The sequence below is a fragment of the Carettochelys insculpta genome, unplaced genomic scaffold (assembly GCF_033958435.1).
Source record: "Carettochelys insculpta isolate YL-2023 unplaced genomic scaffold, ASM3395843v1 scaffold_0035, whole genome shotgun sequence".
Lineage (NCBI taxonomy): Eukaryota > Metazoa > Chordata > Testudines > Carettochelyidae > Carettochelys > Carettochelys insculpta.
In genome coordinates this window covers 177,204-197,877 of record NW_027439072.1, presented here as the reverse complement: position 1 = coordinate 197,877, position 20,674 = coordinate 177,204, and the positions used below count along the sequence as shown (strand labels likewise).

Genomic DNA, 20,674 nt, shown 5'->3' with positions numbered 1-20,674 from the left:
TGTGGAATACCTCGTCTGCAATCGCTTATTCAGGAGTAAAGCTGCTGTGCAGACAAAGCCTTTAGGTCCCTTAGCAAGAGCCATGAGCAGTCATGGGGATTTTGTGGCCTCTGGAATGAGATGGGTGGATTAGAAAGTATTCCTTTCGCAGAGGAATTTGCTCAAATGGTAGAGCGCTTGCTTTATGTGCTTGAAGAAGCAGGATCAATACCCACATTCTTTAAAAGCACTTGCATTTCTTTTCCAAGACAGGGTCAGATGAGAAGCTGCCCTTCTCCAGTGTCCCCTTCTTCTTCCTACCCAATAGCCCCCTGTAAAAAGAGAAGCCCATTTGGGTTAGAAAGCTGCTGGACCCCAGCCTCCTTGTCCTTACATATTTCTGTTTAAAAGACAGGTTAACCAGGGGCATGTGCTATGATTACTTAACGTTTCAGATGTCACTGTTTCCTCATTTCTCGGGCACTGCCAGTACTGACCACAGCCTCCCCAGTACAATGGTTTTTATACCCTTGTGTCATGGAGTGACACCACCTAATTTTCTAGCCCAGACCTGTCCAAAGAATCAACCCCCGCTTGGGAGTTAAACTCCACAGGCTTCTCTGCTTGACAGGATCTAAATTCCGGCTGAGCTAAGCAGGCCCAGGTGGGGCTGGCAGGAGTCAGGCCTGGACAGACAGCAAACCTTACCCAGAGGCAGGCGCCACGGCTTAGCTTCTTAAAACAGCTGCCTTGTAAAAATGAGACCCTTGGTTCAACTCCCAGTGGTACCTGGCTGTGGGGCTTTTGGGGCACCTGGTGTTTGCCAGTCTCGGCAGATAGGACATTGGGTCATGTGGATGTGAGATATGACCCACAATGTGCATTCTCCTGCTTTCCATGACGCTGAAAGGGATTTGTTACAGAGCTGCTGACCCCTCAGTGCTCCCGGCTCCTATGCGGAGCTTCAGGCACCCTAGATTCAAGTCTGTTGCTGAGTAGTTATTGCATTACTTCAGGCTGGTCCCTGAGTGTCACCAGCCACCCAGATGCTGGTGGGGTTAGGAGCCTGGTGGTTGGGAGGCTGTTTGTGGCTGTCTGCAGGCCAGACCTCTCCCCACCTTTGCTATTCTGTGTTTTTTCAGCCTCCACATGGAGTTGTCCACATTAGTTGCCTCCTGCTGCAGGTGTCCCAAGGAGGGGGGCTGTGCTGGGCTGAAGCCTGCGACTCCTCCTCCGTCCTGCTTTCACCTGACTTGTCTGCCTGGCCTGAGCGGCTTTTTCCTTTAGCATCACGGAGACAAAGGACAAAGCTGAGTGGAAGTGAAAGGGCCAAACTTGTGGGCTTGAGGTGAAGCAGTGAGAAAAGCAATGACTGAGAGTGTGCGCATGAACTTATCCACTTCACTTCTGAATCCTGGACTAATCTTGAGCTTCAGAAACACCCTCTGCTGAGGAGTTCCACTCGTTGAGTGTGAGTTGTGTGAAAAATGCTTCCTTTTGGTTCTGGTAGATCTGTTGCCTACTAATTTCATTCAGTGATGCTAGTTCTCATGTTGTAAGGAGTAAATAGTGTTTTCATCTTTATGGTCTTTTTGGGGTGGTGTATTCCGAACCCCTTTTATGTTTCTCAGGGCAGTGTAAACTAGCGGCCACAGTCAATACTCCAAATGCTCTCTGCAGGGCAGCATAGCCTTATGGACAGAATCAAGACAGCAAGGCCCGTAATGGATCGGTGCTTTGGAAGGGTGTATGGGGGTCACAATCACGGACCCCCACAGCAGGAAGCTGATTTGTGGTTTAATCACATGGCTAAGCAGGTACAGCCATCTCTCAAGCTCTGCCAGGATTGTGTTCCCAGCACCATCACATAACTTGAATTTTGCATAAGTCAGGAGTCGGCTTTTCTCCCACAAGAAGGCCCGTTCTGCAGCCGGGAAGCAGCAGGAGCATCTGAGCTGCTGGAGCTCCTTTGGAAAGGTAAGTCCTGGGGTTCTGGGGGCAGCTGGGGCCGTGACAGGGGAGTAGTGGGGTGAAGCCGGGCTGGGTTAGAGCTGTAGATGGTGTAGATGAGCCAGGGCTGTGCAGGCCTGCAGGGGATGGAGCTGGATCTGCACATGGCTGGGGTGAGTCAGAGCTGCACAGTGGGTGGTGAGCCAGGGCCATGCAAAGGTTTGAACTGGGACTACGCCAGGCTGGGGGAGGTGATCCCGTACCGGGGGAGGGGGATTTTGAGTTGTGCTTAACTCACATTAATGTTACTTACACATTTCGAGGGACTCTTGTACACCCCCAAACCCTCCTGTGCACTGGAAGAAATGGAGCTGTTGGAATTCTGTATTTCAGATGATATCAGGCCTAGACCCTGTGATCTCTGGCCTGTGGAGATGTATTTTTCCCTGGCTGTGATGGCTGAATGGTTAAGGCATTGCACTAAAAATCCCATAGGGTTTCCTTGTGCACATTCAAATCCTGCTCACAGCGAGGTGTGTCCGTTAGCCACACCCCTAACCAGGGTAATCCAGCTCCACGCTCCTCAGACAGGCTGCTCTCATTACCCTCTACACCCCAGAGAAATCCCCTTTACCTTCCCAGCCAGGGCGGAGAAAGAACACGAGAACAGACATGCGGTGAGGTGCGGCGGCCTGGGATGTTCAGGGGCTTAGAGGAGATGTTCTGGGGCTTCCTTGTAGTTTTGAATTCTACCAGTGTGACTCAAACCTTCGTGCTTTTCTGCTGTTATAAACTATTCCATCTGGGGAAAACACCCAGTGGGACAAGTCCCTAAGCTGAAACCGTGATGGTATCTCCAGGGGAATGGGAAGGAAACACTTGGTTCTTTAGGAGTACAGATGAACGACTGACCCAGCCCACTCTTTCAGAAGGGCTACGCCTACACTTGGAGAAATCTTTGAAATTGCCGCGCTAATGGCCATTTGGAAGATTACTTGTGAGGCACTGAAATGTATATTCAGCACCTCATTAAAAAGCTGCCGGCTGCAGCACTTTGCAATTCCCACTTCCTGCTCCCACGTGGCTCCTCCAGAGGGGGGTCCTTTTCAAAAGCACCCCACCATCTTTGAAATCCCCTTAGTCCATAGAAATAAGTCCAGGAAGCCAACCGTCAGTCCACGTGATCCCCAAAGACCTGCTGCTATTAAGAACTACTGGAAGTGCTCCTCGGGGGAACCCAGCCACGTTGCCCCATCTGAATTTTGACACTTCTGGGGGCCTTGTTATGGAGTCAGGCCCTTCTCACCTTTAAACCTGTTAAATATTGTTCCATTATTTCAGCAGCAGCAGGGCAGAGCTGGAGGAGTCGGTGCCTGTACTGGTGGTATTTGATCTCCCAATATTGGAATGCCTGGGGGCCACATAATAACCACAGGTAAGATTACAAGCATACAGTCCAGTGCACCACCCAGTCTGTGCCCGCCAGCACCTCCTTCTCGGCTGTGACTTCATTTGACTTAAACCCTTCTGCTCTGAGTGGAATAGGTCATCTAGAAAAAAGTGGTAGGATCTGAGGGGACACCAGGCAGGAGCCCAAGAGAGTGGGCACAGGACAGCAGGGTGTGAGGGGACTCCTGGCTGGGCACAGGACAATGAGTAGAGAGTGACAGTCTGAGGGGAGGCCAGACTGGGGTGCAGGGTGGTAGGGGAGGTGCAGCAATCACATTCCAGAGATCACAACAGCCCAGCAACTGCCCTTTTTATGTCCAGAAGGATCCCTTGTTTGCTACTGTCCCATAGGCTACCTAGCACAGTTGGTTAGAGGGTGGTTCTAACATGACTCAAGCCATGTGTTCAAGGGCCCTGTGTGTTGCCAGACAACACTTGGGTGTGTGTGGTTTCACGTTTCCCTTTCTTCCCCCAAATCACCTGAATGTGGGGTTGTTGGCCTGGGGTGGAATAGCAGCTGACAAGTCTGTGGGTTTGCTCGTGGGAGTTCTGGCTGGCCAGTGGGGGTGGAAGAGTGGCAGCCCACGAGGTTCACCAGTTGCAGCCCTCACACCGTCCTCTTCAGCCACCAGAGGACAAAGGCCACATCCGTGTTCCCTCTGACATTGCCCATCCTCGGGCTGGTGGAATTTCCTTTGAGGTGGGATGAATTTTTTAGGGGCAACACCAATGCTGGGGTCATGTGCAGATTTGCATCATGGGTACAGATAAACATCCTTACCTATAAATACATGTTTGGAACAGATCAAAGGTACGGAAGACAAACACATCTAACCGGGGGATAACTCACAAGGTGCAATACTTCTCATGGTTATTTCATATGACGCCATATTAAAAAGAATATTAATGCCCCGTTTCGGTACCTCTATTTGATCACCCTTTCTTACAGCTCCAGCTGTTAAACACACCCAGATGGAGCACTCTGAAAATGGCCCTATAAATAAATCACAGACATGGCCATTCAGTGAAACATAAAAATCCACCCCAGAACCCCAATGGAAACACCTCCTCCCACAGACCACTAACTCTCCACAATCTCCACTGCAGCTGCTCTCAGAAATGAAGTATCTGCCTAAGCACCGCATGCTACAGACCTCTGCAGTTCACAGAGCCACCCGTTACATGGATATCACCTGCCCACGGCGCTTAATGAAGCTGAGTCCAGGGAGTTGACACAGCCAGTAGAACCTGTTCAGAGGACATCAGGCACTGCAAAGCCACAGGAACCTCCCTGTCCAGAGCAGCCAGGCCACTTAGTCAAGATGCCCCAAGGGCTCACCTTGAGCTGGAAACTGTCATTTTGGCGTTATTAGCAGCACTGTCTGAACAGCTCAGCCAGCCAGCTGGTAGGAACGGGTCTTACAAGTGTCATCTTAGGAAAGGAGCCGGGGAGCTGCAGGGACATATGGACTCAACAGTGAGGTGGCTGGGGCAGGGCTTTATCTCATACCCTGGGGAATTACCTCGAAAAGTAGAACACACGCTTTGCGCGTGAAAGGCAGTGGGATCGACGCCCACGTTCTCCAATAAGAATTCCATTCTCCAGCCTTTTCTTCCAACGCAAAGTGAGACCAGAGCCCCTTCCTCTTACAGCTGGGTTCCCCCCACCAAACCTCTCAATGTGGAGGCAGGATTTGGGGCCGTCTGTGCTGAGCTGTGTGCAAGGGTACAAGAGAGCTCTTTGAACATCTCCTCTCCCACCTGCTGGGAACTCACACACGTTTGCTCTGGAGGCAGTATTTGAAAGAGGAAGTCAGGACCATGGACTACCTCAGGTGAGAGAAAGTGGTGATGCACATGTGAGCCGTGTACCTAATATGGTAATACACTTGGAGCGGGTAGGAGTGAGTTGCATGTGGGTCACTTTGGTGGGCAGGTTTAGTGCTGCATTCGCAGAAGGTTCTGGAGTTGGGGTGACAGCTGTGGGGTCTGCTCCTGCGGGCTCTGTGTCTGTGGGTCGGAGAGCAGGCAGGAGAGCAGCTGCTCCAAGGCCATGTGTGCTGGGTGAGCTGGGAGCAGCTGAGCTCAAGAGCAGGCAGCAGACTGGGCTCCCTCCGCTGGAAGCAAGTTGCAGCAGGTGGTGATGGTGTTACCCCTCTGTCAGGGAACATGGGCCGGGTTAATGTTGTGCTCAGGGCAGCAGAGAGAGGGGACAGGCAGGGTTTGAGGGGACACCCGGCAGGGGCCTAGCGCAACGGGTGAGGGGCAGCAGGGTCTGAAGCAATTCCTAGCCAGGGCTCAGGGCTGTGGGGAATGGGAGACAGAGCCTGAGGGTGGGTGGATGCCAGGTCATGCATTAATCAGCTAAGCCACAGAGCCCATCGCCATTGCTAAAACCCAGGCACTACTGGGAATGGGACCCAGGCTCCTCTGCTTCTAAGACACGCGCTTCAACCAGCTAATCCACAGACCCTCAAGGACCAGTGGCTCAGTGCTCACTGGTGGCCAATGACTCTCATACAATTTCCATCATTCTTTCCCTGTCCAGTGTGAAACAGCTTAGTTTCTGTAGACAAACTCCGCACCCATCTAGTGCACCATCTCCCCATTCTCTGTGGGCTCTGCCTTTCCTGTTTGAACCATTCATAATGTTAAATACCAGGGTCTTGATTTTTCTTTCCTCCTGCATTCTGCAGATAGACTCAAATTCCTGTAACTTCCATTGCATAACCTTCTGCAGTAGGTTTTCTTTCAGTTGCTTCTTTCTGTAGAATTCCTTGTTGGTGAGCTTCAGCATCTCTCCCATTATCAGGATCTTTTTATAACAGCTCCTCTCAAATGCCAATATCCTTCTCTTTGAATCTTTCCTTATCACCCATGTCTCACAACCGCACATCATGCTGCTGAATACACACGTGTTCAAGACACTCAGCTTTGCTCCTAACATAATTGTTTTGTTTCTTCAGTTCTCATCCATTGCCTTCAGACACGCACTTGCTTTCACAATTCAAGTCGCTATTTCCTTCTCACAGCCCAGAGCATATATGATGTTGCTTCCCACATATGTGATCTTCTCTACTTCGATCCCATCTGCACTGATCTCCCTTCTAATTTTCTAATCTACATATATCATTGTTTTTGTATGACAATATTCATAATCCGTCTTTACCACTTCCCTTCCTCATTTAGCACCTGCACCATTCTTGTTTCCTTCTTTTCATCATCTTCAATGAGAACTATATCATCCACAAACCTCAGCTTGTAGATTATCATCCCGAGCAGCTACTCCATCTACTTTTTCCTCCATCTTGTCAAGATGCATGATGAAGATACTTGTTATAACCAAATGCCCATCCCTCCACACATTCTTACCACTGCCTGAGCATTGTTGTTGATACCTGTCAACAACCGATCAGTCTTCTATTCACTCCCTGTGACTCCAACAGCACCCAAGTCACTTTCTGATCTATCCTGTCAAATGCCTTTTGAAAATCAACAAAGCTACTGCAGATGCTGGAGTACCTCTCCAGGCGCGAGCCTGGGCAATTTTGTGGGACCCTGGGCTTCCCAGACTCCAGTGTCCCCCTCTCGACTTTACTGACATCGTCCAAAGGAGAGGATAACCTCTATGTCTGGTACCAGCTCAGCTGCAGAGACTGCCAGGTCAATGCCAGAAGTTGGCACAGAAATGTCAAAGGACTCCCCTCCGGACTTTCTGTCTGGGTTTACTCCCTCAGCCTTGCACCTTACCAGGATAACCCACAAGGCAGTGGGGCGGGTTGCACAGAAGCTATCCACAACCTTTCGCTGACAGAACTTGGCTGACACCAAGCATGATAGCTTAAAAAGCCAAGACACTTCCCATTTCACCAAGGAGCAGGACATGTCCTCTCTCCACTTCCAACAGAGAAATTAAAAGCAAGAAGTTAACCTGTGTTGACTGGGAATTGAACCCAGACCAACTGCTTGGAAGGCAGCCATGCTCACCACTACACCACCAACACCTTCTGGAAGGGCCTGTGCTAAAATCAGGAATATAAAGGACAGAGCGTGTGTCTTCAACCCCAGGTTTTGCTTTGATATATTGATATTGTAGAAGATCTATTCTCTATCACTCACAGGGCACCGGGGGGGCTAGATAATCAAATGTGCCAGATAGAAGACTTACCTACCCTGAATGCAAACCCAGCCACACCTCACAGATCGGCTCATGTCCTTCAGTGCATTTTCTCTGATTTCTACTAAACAGTCTCCAAGCAGATAGAAGAACACTGTCCCACACACAAAGGAAATCTGCCTCCCTGAGTGATGGTAGCTATGTGAGTGGGAGAAGGTAGGTCAGTGGGGAAGCTGTGGTGTGCGCGTGAGGAGAGAAAGTTTAATCAACACCCATTTGAAAAACTACTCTGGGCTGGGACAGAAAAAGGAGCCTGGGGAAGAAGAGTTTGTCTTACAGGGACCTGAAGATTAGCGATTCAAGCAAGAGTGAAATATGGATGTCAGCCAGGGATAGAGTGTTTGATTCCAGGTAAAGTGATCTTCTTTCTAATCCATGCTCCCCTTTTCAAAGGCAGCCACTTGTATGACAATAGTTGTATCACCTTTCCCAACATGCTCTGGATTTCTATCGTATGGGGATCCTGAAAATGGAAATGAACCCTTAACATTTGTCAGTGCCAATGCAGATAAACCTAGCAAACCCCTCCCTTTGTTGAAATCTGGCTACACAGCGAAACTGACAGTTGAGACTGACATGAAGAATTTTGGGTCTTATTTCCACAAAGAGATTCTCATTCAGAGTCTATCAAATACATCACTTCCAGCAGGAAAGGTCTCTGCACACTTTGTAAATGTGTGTGTCGAGAGGATGTCAATTATTCTGGGAATTCACAGCCAAGGCCTTTATGTCCTCCCGCAGCTAGATATCCATACACACGCACCACCAAGCTCCCCAGTCTCTGCATTTCTGTTAATTCCCTGCAGGCTGTTTATTGTAAAAGAAAAATTAACCCTTTTCACCTTTTGGGGGCTTCTAAGAAATGTCACCTTACAGCCAGGTGGAGCTGGCAGCAAGACGGGCTGGGCTCAATGTCTAGGGGAGAAGAGTGGTAGAAATGGGGCAGGAAGGAGTGTCCTGAGAGGTGAAACAGCTGGAGGGTGGCATGGAGTGCAGGGTGCCAGCCTGTCAAGAGTCACAGGTGCCCCCAAGAGTAACATTTGGTTGGTCCTGGGGTGTAAAAAGCAGTCCTCAGGAGTCTGATCTCTGCAATCTGAGTTCAAATCTCAGTGGGTTGCTGGTTGGTTGTGTTGTTGCTGTAAATCTTTGTCTCTCCAAAGCTTGGGCTTCTTTGTTCACTGGTGCACCTGAGGAAGTTTTTTTTCCTCCTGCTGGATGACTGAGGCCCACTGGAGCTAGATAGGACTCTGGCTGGGCTGAGTCACCAACATGGCTGCAATAGGTCAAGGCCCTGCAACTTACCAGTCTGTGAAGAGATACCTGAGGAGTGAGGTTGTGTTTTTCACAGCTTCTCCTGATTGCCACACAATTGTTGCCAGTACCTGGAGCTGCCAGGCAATTCCTATTGCACACGTGGCATTTAAAGGAAGGACCATCCAGAGCAGGCTAAGAAAGTCAGGGGACAGCAGGTGAGAGGAAGAGTTCCAGGCTAGAGCCCAACACATCTGTCCCCCTCTGGGCCCTTGGAGCAGGGGCTGCTAGTTCTGACACCTCCATGGGATGCTCTAATGCTCCAGAGCACCCAAGGCCAGCACAAGAGGAGGGGAGGGCCATGACTGCATTGGCCAGAGGACTTCCCTAAAGATCACAGAACCTGGCTGTTCCCACCCGCAAAGCAGCATGTGCTCTGCAGCCAGCATCAAAATGGGATAGAAAATCAGCTCTCCCCAAAAGGGGCCTCGTAACTGTGGGGCTCCTTTCAGCTGTGGGGCAGGAGATAAGTCCCAAAGAGGCTTCTCCCCAGCTGCTGAGAAGCACAGAAGAACTCAGGATCTGCACAGGGTGGCACAGTTGAAAGGAGACCTGCCTCATGCCCTGTGACTTGGGCTGTAGATGGAGCTATTACTGTCCATGGCAGAGCACCATTCATTTCCCCTGCTCAAGTATCTGCTCCTTTCCCACATGTGCACTGCCCAGCCCAGGAGCTAGGAGAGACCAGAGCACCATATGAAGCCTTGGGGAGGTGCCCTTCCCCTGTCATTGGCTGCCCCTGAGCCAGGACTGCCTCCTCTTTGCCAGAGCACTGCACCACTGGTTGTGTTTGGGGCCCTGCTGAGGTCCTGGCAGCAGCACTGCAGGGGACTGAGATGAGCACAGCACTGTTGGGCTGCCATTGGAGACAAGCTGGGCCTTGTCAGGCAAATGAAATCATCCCACCCCCACCTCTGGCAGCCAGAGCTCAGCTCAGCCTCCCAGAGTTGGTCTGTGCTTTTCCTGTGGCCAGCAGAGAAGCTGGGAGGCAGCAGGCAGAGGGAGGGGGTGTGTAGGAAGCAACATCACACACTGAGGCTGGAGCTCAACAAACCTCAGCAGGCTGGTGACTATAAAGATTCAATGATAATGGGATTTGAACCTCTGTGTAGGGAATGTGGCAGCAGGAACACAAGGTTACTGAGGCTGGGAGGAACGTGTCTCCCAGAGGTCATCTGCATGAGAGTGCAAAGGTGCGCGTGTGTGATACCTTTCAGGCAAAGCCTAATGGGTCGCAAGTCAGCCATGAGATTCGGTCTATTGTAAACACGTTGTTGTAAAATCACAATTTAAGCTGACACTCAGTGTGGGAGTTGTGAGATCTCACCAATGCTCTGGGTTGTTGTAGTGGACAGAGCAGTTGCCACAGCTGCAAAAGACATTGATAATGAAGGGCTCCCTGATTTAAAGCATTGTAAACATCTGAGGAGCGGTACTAATTAGGTTAGTTGGCTTGCTTGCTGATTTGGTCTTGTCTGTCTGTTGGTTGGTTGTAAAGCTGTAGGTCTGGTTTGGTCTGGCTGTTACTACCTGTGGCAACAAAGAGTTGGGTGCTAGGGTGTTCATGAAGCCCTTCTGGAGGTATTAAGAGCTGAAGTTGCAAAGTAGCAGCTAAGATCACATGGAGCTAAAATCACAGGTTTCTACTTCAGGGCAATCCCCAGCAGTGTGATTGGTGAGGGAGGGACAATGCTGACTGGCAGGTGGCTGGCTGGTAGGAGTAGCGGTGGATGATGGTGGATGGCATGTAGGAAGAGTGCGGATGACGGCAACCGGTGGGTGGCTGGCCTGTAGGAGGGGCAGCCAGTGGGATGCTGCAGACAAGTGGGCAGCTCGTACTGCCCCTGTGACGTATCTATGGGCTCTGGGTTCGGGATGCACCGCAGGAGGTACACCCTGAAACTGTGTGTGGGGTAAAGGGCCAAGAGTCCCAGCAAGAGACTTGGTTCTATAGCGTATGGGGATGGGATCTGGGTAAAGGGGTTTGTCTCTTCTTTGCTTAGACACACGGCATCTGTCACTGTATCCTTGGGGTACGTTATGGTCATTGCTATTAAATAAGCTGTTTCTATCTCAGACTCTGTGCTGGTGCCGGGGGGAGAACTGCCTTACAGGTACCCAGCAAGTGGGCTGAAATTGTCCCAGGCCACTGGGTGGGGGCTTGAGCTGATTGGTTGTGTCCTTGACAAGAAACCCCCCAGGAGTTGAACCCGGCTGTTCTGGCAAGCACCTGCCATTAATAGAAGGGTTGCATAATATGCAGGGCACAATGGATTTGTAGTCTATCACCTTCACCACTCAGCCACCTCACCTGGTACCTCTATGAGCCTTTTATATTCACCAAAGTGAATGCTGCCAGGAACCTTTCTGCCACTGGCTGGTCAGCCGGGGACACAGGACATCAGGTTTGGCCCCGCAGGGCTACACTCACTCCTGTCCCCTGCAGTGCGGCTTCCTGGGGTGAGCACGGCCCCAAACACAGCTGGGGTGCAGTGCCCCAGCCACACATGGGGGTAAGGTGGGGGCAGCCCTGGCTCAGCTTCAGCCACTCACATGGGCAGCTGCCTCAAAGAGAAGGGCCTGTCCCCAGTGCTGGCTCAGGGGCTCTGGTCTCTCCCAGGGGCTGGGCTGGGCTGGGAAAGGGGCAGACACTTGCCTGTAGAGATGAATGTCACACTCCCCTCTCTCTGACGCTGAGAGCAATAGATCAGTCTGCAGCACCAGCCACAGGGCCTGAGGCAGGTGTCCATGTGGCTGTCCCTCCCTGGAGCCCCTGGGGTCCCTGCTCAGCAGTGCCCAGAGAAAGGCTGTTGAAAGTGCCATTTGCTCCTGCTGCCCTGGGAGCTGGGCACTTCCCCACCGGCACAACAGCCCAGGCAGAATATGGCCCCTGGCTACACTAAATGCAGTGTGGGGAGCTCCTGAGAAAGTGCCAGTGGGGAGCACATGAGGCTGTGCACAGGGAGTGAGGGGACAAACCCCAAGGGTGGGAGAACGTCCTGAGGGCGCAGAGACACACACAGGGCCTGGAGCCCAAACCTTGTTCCCACTGGCAGGTGGGGCAGGTGCAGGAAAGGGGTAAAGCCAGAGGCGAGGGCAGGGCTTGGGGCGGAGGGGAGCTGTTTCAACCCTTCCCAAGTTGCCACTCACCCCACTGCACCCAGAGCCTCTGTGCAGTGGAAAGGAAAACCCTGATGGAAGGACCTTGGGCGAGGCCCAGACCAAAGTTCCCTCTTCCCCTGCTTCCACTGAGAACAAAACCCCAGCTGCAGTGCCCTGCCCTGGGAGCAGCACAGTCCGGACATGGGCAGGCTCCGCTCTGGGGCTGGGTCCTGCACCAGCTCTGTCCATGTGTCCCTGCTGGACGGGTACAGACGGGGGCTATGGGCGGCCCTGGGCAGGGTTTGCAGCTCTTGTGTCTCCCCGGACGCTCTCTGCTCCTTTGCAGCTGCTCCGTTAGCACAGCGTTTGCAAAATGGGCCTTCTCCTGGCCTGCTGCTCACACAGCTCCCCTGTCCTTGCAGCCTCTGCTGACTCCCACTTCTCACCTCCTCAAACACAGGCGGCAGCTCTGCACTCACCTGGCCCTTCGTGAGCGACCGCCCTGCGCTACTGCTACCCCCATTCAGGTCCCACCTCCTGTCAGCGTCACCCCAGCCTCCATCGCCTCTTGGATCAGCCACACACACGTTTCCTGCTCTCTCCCTCACAGGCCCTCCCACCTGGGACCAGCTTTCCACAGAGATACTCAAAGCTCCCAGCCGCCTCCTTCAAACCTGTCTGCACCTCGGTCCTCCAGCAAGCGTTACGGCAGAGAGGCTCCCCCAAACAGCAGCAGCCAGTGTGTGTCTGGAGCAGCAACTGCATCACAGCCTCAGCATTTGCCCCAGGCACAGACACCTTTGTGTGGCAAGCTCAGGCTGTGCTCAGAGCGCCTGCCTGCATTGCCAGGGTAGGAGTGTGGCTAACACAGGCCTCGCTGTGAGCAGGATTGGAACCTGCCCAGGGAAAACCCTATTGGAGGTCTAGTCCAACACCTTAACCACTCAACCATCACAGCTGAAAGGCCCTGCCAGCTGTTAAGCCAGAGACATGTAAATAGTCACAGGGCCCAGGCCTGACGTCTTCAGCAACAAAGAATTCAAACAACCACCCGGTTCCCAGCGCACGGGACTGGTGGGGATCTGGGGCTCTCTGTGCTCAGCCATATGCAATGGCACAGGAGAGCACCTTGACCATCTCCCCTCCCCGTGGAGGGAACGGGAACAGCTCTGACCGGGAGGCTGGATTATAAGAGGAAGTCAGGGCCATGGCTGACGCACGCGGCTGGGAAGCAGCACTCAGGAGCCCCCCCGCCCCATCTGACACTGTGTTCTGCTTAAGCTGTCCGGCTGCCTCCCGCACGGGCTGAGCTCAGGGGCAGGCGGGTGACCTGCCCTGCAGCTGTGAGGGCATCGGACCCCTCCCGCCAGTCGGCTGCCTCACTCAGTGCATCCCAGGGAGCTGAGCCCTTGTGCCCGGCAGTGAGGCAAATCAGGGCAGGGCTGGGTGCGGTGCTGTGGCTGTGGCTGGGTTCCCTGTTATCTGTGCCCTTGTGTGACTGCTCGGAGAGACTCGAGTGTTGCCCAGCTGATTAGCAGAGCGCTCACCACTGAGGCTTTTGTTTCTGTTGGTGGTGCACATCGGTGCGTAGTTCAGAGCGTCTAAAATTTATTGCGCACATGGGTGGAAAAGGCTGGAGGGAACAATGTCTGTGGGTGTCCAGCCAGGCCAAGGCAGGGCTGTTCATTGTGTGCTGGGCCTCGCTGGGAGTTTGGGGGCGGCCAGCTGGGGATGCTGAGCTGGGTGTGCGGCCGGGTTGGTTGGGTCACGTCACAGCCGTTTTCTTTTCTGAGGTGTTGTGGAAGCCATCTTAGATAGACGCCGTTTCTTGTTTCTTATTTCTGCATGTGCACAAGAGCTTGAACTTTTCCTCACCTGTTTGGGCCTGGCAGGGAGGGTGAGCTCAGTGGAATGCCTCACTGAACTCCTTGCATTTGGGGCTCTTGCTCCCTAGTGCCTGTTCCTCCTTGCTGAGAACGGTTTTCTCTCTGAAAATAACTGATGTTTCTCGAACTAATTGCTTCTGGCTCTGGACTTGTTTGTGGGAGGGTATAAAATACTCCAGTTAGCTGCATCAAGCAGCCTTGCTGGACCTGGCTTTACTGGTGTCCAGTTTGGCTCATCTGTTGCCTTATTGAATTCAAAACAGCTGAATGTCAGCTGCCTAAACACAGAGAAGTCTTTTCCTTCACCAGTGTGGTGCTTTTGGTGGGGGTAACTCTTATCCCTATGACACACCTCATGCAGGGGCCATTGCTCTTTGTGCCCGGGCACATGGCTGGGATAAGGACTCAGGATCCTTTCCCAAATAGACACATTCCTCCCACAGCAACTTCCAAGTGTCAAACCGACACTGCCGGTTCACCATCACTCGCCCACCAAGTTCATGTCTGAGTTATGCCTGTCTTGGTACTGCTCTAACAGAAATCCAAAGCAAGGCTTGGTAGACTCCAGCCAGGGGAAGTATGCTGACAGGTCAGTTCTTTCCAGGAGCCTCTGGAGGCCAGTTTGGCATGTAGAAAATGAAAGTGATGTCAGGAATGGGATTTGAACCCATGCCTCCTTCAGGAGACCAGAACCCCCAGGTGAAGGAAAGACAGTACCTTGAGTCTGGCGCCTTAGACCAATCGGCCATCCTGAGACAGCTGAAAGAGGTACTCTCTTTATGCTAGTTTTGCTTAATATTTGATGAGCCAGGCAGGCTCAATTCATTCTGTACTCATCTGTCGCACAAATCTTTCAACAGCAAAGAGCCATTCTCCAGCTCAGCTGGCTTTCATAAGTAATCACCCCAATATGATCTAATGCTGGGAGGTACTTTGCCATTAGCTGAAAAGAAATGGATGAAGGAGGAACTGCCAGTTTGCCACGCTGAGGCTATGGGTACTCCACAGAGATCCTTTGAAAGAAGCCCTCCAGAAGAACTCATCCAAAAGAACTTCTTTCAAAGAGTGCGTCCACACACAAAGAAGACTATCAAAAGAGTGATCTGCTCTTTCAAAAGAGAGCATCCACACAGCCCCCGCTCTTTTGAAAGAATGGACCAGGGATCCTAAATGAAGACGGTTCTTTCAAAAGAAGGGCCCTGCAAAGCGTTTATGCACATGTTGTTTCAAAAGAAGCTTTGGAAAGGAGGTGCTGTTCCTGAAACAGGAAAGGAAGACTGATTGCAGAAGGAGCAACGCATTCTTTCAATGTACTTTCAAAAGAATGGTTTTTGAGTGGAGACAATCCGTGGGCTCTTTCGAAAGAGCCCCCTTCATTCAAAAAATCTTTCAGAAGAACTCGCTTACTTTGACGCAGTCTGAGGATTGGAATTCTTCCATGCTCATATTTGTTAAATACGTGGCTATCAAGCGCTCAAGTGACGAGACCTCTTTTTGGCTCTTCTTCCCCACTATCCCTCAAGTGTTAAAGTTTCATGAAAGGAAAAAGAGCAATGAGGAAGAAAACAGAGCTGTTCAGGATTCTTTCAGAAATTAGCTGACCCCACAGAAGAAACAAGAGAAAGGAGGAAGGTTTCTGTCTGGTTTTGAACAAGTGACGACTTATTTGTTAAGCAAACGTGATAAGTGTCAAGCTGCAGAAAATCCCTCCTGAGACATTTTGGATACTTTTCTAAAGTCTTCTCAGAAGCCAGTGCATCAGCCACTTTCCCTTCGAAGAACGGGAAAGCAAAGGGCACCAGGAACTTTTAAAAACTTCATCAATAGCAATGGTGCAATAGCTTCCCCAGTTTGCACTTCTCCTGAGGAGACAAAACACAACCAAACCTTCCAACCAACAATGTTCACATCCACTCAACATTTCCTTCTTACCAACTGGGATTCCTTCAGCAAAACAGGAAACCATTCTGCAAGACCAGGAATGGATTCTCTGCGTGCCAGAGGTTGTTCCCACAGCACTTAGGAGAGGCACAAACAGGGCCTGTCTCCACTGCCCCTCCTTTCAAAAGGGGAAAGGTAATGAGGGATTTTGGCAGATGCGAATGTGGTGCTGCCATGAATGTGCAGCTCCCCGTTAGCATAGAGGTGTCCATGAGTGATTCAAAAGTGCCACATTCACAACGCACCCTGCCCATGTAAACGGGGCCTTTCTAAAGGACCCCTGGACTTCAAAAGCCCCTTCTTCCCAAATGGCTGGTGCCAAGGTGGGAAGGTCCCGAGAAGTGGAGGCTTCATGTGAGCACTTGGAGCTCTGTAGAAGTATGGGGGAGGCACTGGTTTGCTCACTGTGCCCATATCCCCTCCAGATACATTGCTCAGCCTCCTCCCTCTGAGGTCCCACCTGTGCTCTCCCCTCACTCCCAGCTCACCTCTTCCCATCCCTGCTCTGCCTCTTCCTCTGCAGTCTGCCTCCTGCTCTCACCTCTCCTCCCACCAGCCTGCCGTTCTGCTGTTCTCTCCTGTATTCCCCCCAGGCCTGCCCACCTGCTGCTCATGGCTCTCCACCCCCTACTCCAGTGACTGCCACTACCCAGCTAAGCCCCAAACTTACATGGCTTGGGACCACAGTTTAGCATCTCCCTTAGCCTGAGCTGGTGACAATTACACCTCCCTCTGTGGCTTGAGCTGCAAAACATGCCCTGTGAGGGAGCATTTGGGTGGACAATGCAGGCAGGAAGAATTACAGGCATCAGGTCAACCCTTGGGGAAAAAGGGTCAAACAGAGAACTCTCAGACCCTTCTGCGCCTCACCCACTGTCCTAGACCTCTGCCGGGTGTCCCCTCATACCCTCTCTATCCCCTTACCTCCACTGCCCTGAGCACGACATTAACACGACCCATGTTCCCTGGAATAGGGGGAACACAATCACCACCTGCTGCAATATGCTTTTGATGGAGAGACCCCAGTCTGCTGCGTGCTCCTGAGCTCATCTGCTCCCAACGCACATGGCCTTGGACCAGCAGCTGCTGTTTCTGCTCTGCTACCCACAGACACAGAGCCCGCAGGAACAGACCCCACAGCTATCACCCCAACTCCAGAACCTTCTGCCTGTGCAGTGCTAAACCTGGCCAGGAAGGCTTCGTGCTCAGGAAGAAGATAAGAATCTTGGTATGAAACAGGGAATGAATTTCTTCTTCCTCTCGCCTCATTTTTTTGCAAGGGACACTTAACACTTGGGTTAATAGGCTTGTACTCCTCACTGTGCTGTGCCAGAATACCTGCCGCTACATCCAGCATCAATGGAAGCAGACGTTAGCTGGAGAATCAGCACTTCAATCACTAATACTGTCATTCCATGAGTTGTGATTTGGTTTCCAAGTCAACACCTCATTGAGATGAATGAGCAGGTTCACCCCTCTCTGAAAACTCAGACACCGCTGCATCGTTTACACTAGTTTCATATTCTGGAGGTTATTTTAGATGCAATAAGGATTCGAGGACTTTCCAAAAAAACGAATGAAAACTGAGATAGAGCAACAGAATTTCTCTACCACTGAAATGACCCACCTGCAACTGACTCCTACCTGCTCCAGGGCTGTCTGCCTATTCGGGACACGGCTCACATGGGCATCACCACTTTCTCTCAGCTAAGGCAGTACCTAGGCCTGACTTCCTCTTTCAAATGCAGCCCCCTAGGCACAGCTGTTCCCTTGCCCACCAGGTGGGAGAGGAGACGGTCAATGGGCATCCTCAGAGCAACCCTGGACCAGCCTGGCAGCCCTATTTACCCTCATTCATGTTAGACAGTCACAGGGTCGAGTTACCACCTGTAGCTCTTTCTGAGCCCCTTGAGGCTATTGCCACTCCCACCACAGTTCCCCTCCCCTGTGTGAGCGGTGTAGGGCAGGACTGAGCATCTTTCCCTTTCTCCCACTCGGGTACCACAAGCACCACAGACAGGTGTGGGGCTCCCTCCCCCTTGCATAGAATTGTTCTGCCCACAGGCTGAGACCAAACAGCTATCCCAGGGCACAACCGTAAGGTGGGGAAGTGACCCACTGGGGCAAAATCTCCTTTGGTGTACTACAAACCTGGCATTAGTGTAGTTCTCAGAGCAGAAAATAGGTGCCCGGTACAGGTGCTGGCTACATGACTGGGTGCCTGCAGTGCAGAAATGAGAGGATCCCCATCACTTTTCGATGAAGTTCGTGTCTGAATTGTACCTCAGTCGTGACACTCATTAACAGAAACCCATAGCAAGGGCTGGTGAAATGTTAGCAGAGACATTGAAATGAGACCAGCAGAGTGTGCAGAGAATAGAATTGATGCTAAGAGTGGGATTTCAACCCAATTTCAACTCCCTTTCAATCCACACCTCCTATATCGGAATCAACAACTCTGTAATACCTCTTCTGGAACCGCGTATTCAGGAACAACACTGCTGTGCAAACACAGCCTTTGCGACCCTTTGCCGTAGCCATGGGCGGCCACAGGGATGTTTTGGCCTCTGGAATAAGATGGGTGAGTCAGAAATTATGCTCAGACACAGGGGAATTTGCTGAATTGGTAGAGCGCTCACTAAGCATGCGAGAGGCTTTGGGATAAATGCCCACATTCTCCAACAGAAGTGGTGGTTTTTTCCGTTCTTTTCCAAGGCAGTGTCAAGCCAGGAGCGAAGCTTCTCCAGTGCCCCCTTCCATTTCCTACATTTTGCCCCCTGCAAAGAAACAGCCCATTTGGGTTCGAAAGCTGCTGGACCCCGGCCTCCTTGCCCTTAAACATTTCCGTTTAAAACAAAGGTTAACCTGGGTCATGGGCTATGATTACCTAATCTTTCAAATGTCGCCAGTTCCCCATTTCTAGGGAGCTTCCAGCACTGACCACAGTCTCCCCAGTACAGCAGTCACAGGACACCTGTCCTCTGGGTCTTCACTGGCCAAGGCCCTTCCCCAACCAATGTGGACCATGAAGGCCCTGTGGTTGCCATGGCAGTCTGAGCACTGGAGTAGGTCTGTATTCTTCCGGAGGTGGGGGACAGTTTCTTACACCCCTGAGTGACACCACCTAATTCTTGAGCGCAGACCTGTGCAAAGAGTCACCCCCCCCTTGGGAGTTAAACTTCCCCAGCTCCTCTGTCTGACAGGATCGAAACTCCAGCAGAGCGAAGCAGGCCCAGGTGGGGCTGGTGGGAGTCAGGTGTGGGCAGACAGGAGAACTTGGCTAGATGCAGGCACCATGGCTTAGGTGGTTAAAGCACCTGCCTTGTAAGCAGAGGATCCTGGATTCAACTCCCAGTGGTGCCTTCATGCGGTCCCCTGTTTGTGGACAGGCTGTGGCCTTGTGCATGTTAGCTATGATCCCCCAAAAGACATACTGATGATTTCCCTTATGTGGGGAGGGCTGCTAAAAGCTCAGTGCTCCTGGCTCCTCTGTGTGGAATGGCAGAGCCTCATCAGCATTTCCCTTTCAAAAGTGAAGCCATGGCCCAAGGAAATAGCTCTTATGGGAACCTTTCGATAGACATTTCAGTGTGCTGAGAATTACTTTTTTTGAAACAAGTGTGAAGAGAGAGAAGAAAACTGGAGTTTAAACATTTGTATGTTCTGGAGTTGTTAAAAGAATTCTCGTGTTCTGTTACGCACACACACATTTCTTTGTTATAAGCTGTTGCAAATGTTTCGGCTGGAGCCTGGCTCTGCTTTTCTACTTTTTTCCCCACAGCTATGTCTGCACAAGAGAGCTCTTTTTTCAAAAAAGCCGCAGCTCTTTCAAAAAGTCCTGTGGAGCATCTACACAGGAAGGCTGTGGCTCCACTGCCCAGCCCTTTTGGAAGTGGCATGGAAATGTGGCCAATAAGAAATGCAAATGAGTTGCAGACTTAAATATTGCATGTCTCATTTGCATAACCACTGGGGACCTCAATTCTGGAAGAGCTGATATTGAAATTCCCAGTTGTGAGTGCAGCTGCTTCCCTCTCCTCGAGCAGCTGAGCTGGTAAAGGACTCCCCTCAATTTCTCTTAGGTCCCCCATCCACATGTGGCAGGGCAAGCAGTGGCTTGAGGATGCAATTTAGCAGAGGGCAAGATAGCACCTTCTGTAGTGTAGTGGTTATCCCATTTGCCTAACACGCAAAAGGTCCCCGGTTCAAAACCAGACAGAAGCAGGAGTGTCTTTGTTTGTCTCACTTTCTCTTATGCCCCTGAGGGCTCATCTCTTTCTGCTGCAGCCTCTCTCTCTGACAAGCCCAACACCCATGTGACAGAAGAAGTTGAACCAGACCCTGTTGTCCAGGAGGGGAGCCCAGCAGATGCATTGCTGCTCCTGCACAGAAGCTCTCTCCTGGCATGTACTTGAAGGGTTTTCCCTCACTGATTTCACTGGCTGGGAACCACAGAGTTATCTTTGCCCCTCAGCCAACCGAAGCTGTGCCAGGCAAGTGCCCCTGCCCTATCCCACGTGTTCCCTCCCAGCCACAGCCTGCTCCTGAACCTGCCTCCCATCAGCTCCCTACCTCACAGACAGGCCTGGCAGAGAAGGGGCCAATCCAGCCGGAGCTGCTGTGCTAACAGAGCAGCTGGAAAGGAGCAGAGCGTGTCAGGAGGAGACACAAAGGCTGCAGACCCTGCCCATGGCCCTGGTCTGTACCCACCCAGCAGGGACACATGCACAGAGCTGGGGCAGGGCCCAGCCCCAGAGTAGAGAATGGTCATGGCCGGGCTGTGCTGCTCCCAGGCCAGGGCACCCCAGGGCCCTGCTCGCCCCAGGAAGCAGCACTGCAAGGGACAGGAGTGAGCGTAGCCGTGTTGGGCCAAACCTGC

The 20,674-nt window shown here is 51.8% G+C and overlaps 4 non-coding genes across 4 annotated transcripts; 1 reads left to right on the top strand and 3 right to left on the bottom strand.

Annotated features, from left to right (window-relative positions):
• Positions 1–7,310: 7,310 nt before the first annotated feature.
• On the bottom strand, positions 7,311–7,382 carry TRNAG-UCC (transfer RNA glycine (anticodon UCC)). The gene has a single exon. It is a non-coding gene; the product is annotated as a tRNA-Gly (tRNA).
• A 5,461-nt stretch (positions 7,383–12,843) lies between these two features.
• Positions 12,844–12,926, bottom strand: TRNAS-AGA (transfer RNA serine (anticodon AGA)). The gene has a single exon. It is a non-coding gene; the product is annotated as a tRNA-Ser (tRNA).
• A 1,574-nt stretch (positions 12,927–14,500) lies between these two features.
• TRNAL-CAA (transfer RNA leucine (anticodon CAA)) lies at positions 14,501–14,611 on the bottom strand. Its single transcript has 2 exons — positions 14,572–14,611; positions 14,501–14,546 (listed from the first exon to the last, which is right to left on the bottom strand). It is a non-coding gene; the product is annotated as a tRNA-Leu (tRNA).
• Positions 14,612–19,084: 4,473 nt separating this feature from the next.
• On the top strand, positions 19,085–19,158 carry TRNAT-UGU (transfer RNA threonine (anticodon UGU)). The gene has a single exon. It is a non-coding gene; the product is annotated as a tRNA-Thr (tRNA).
• Positions 19,159–20,674: the final 1,516 nt, after the last annotated feature.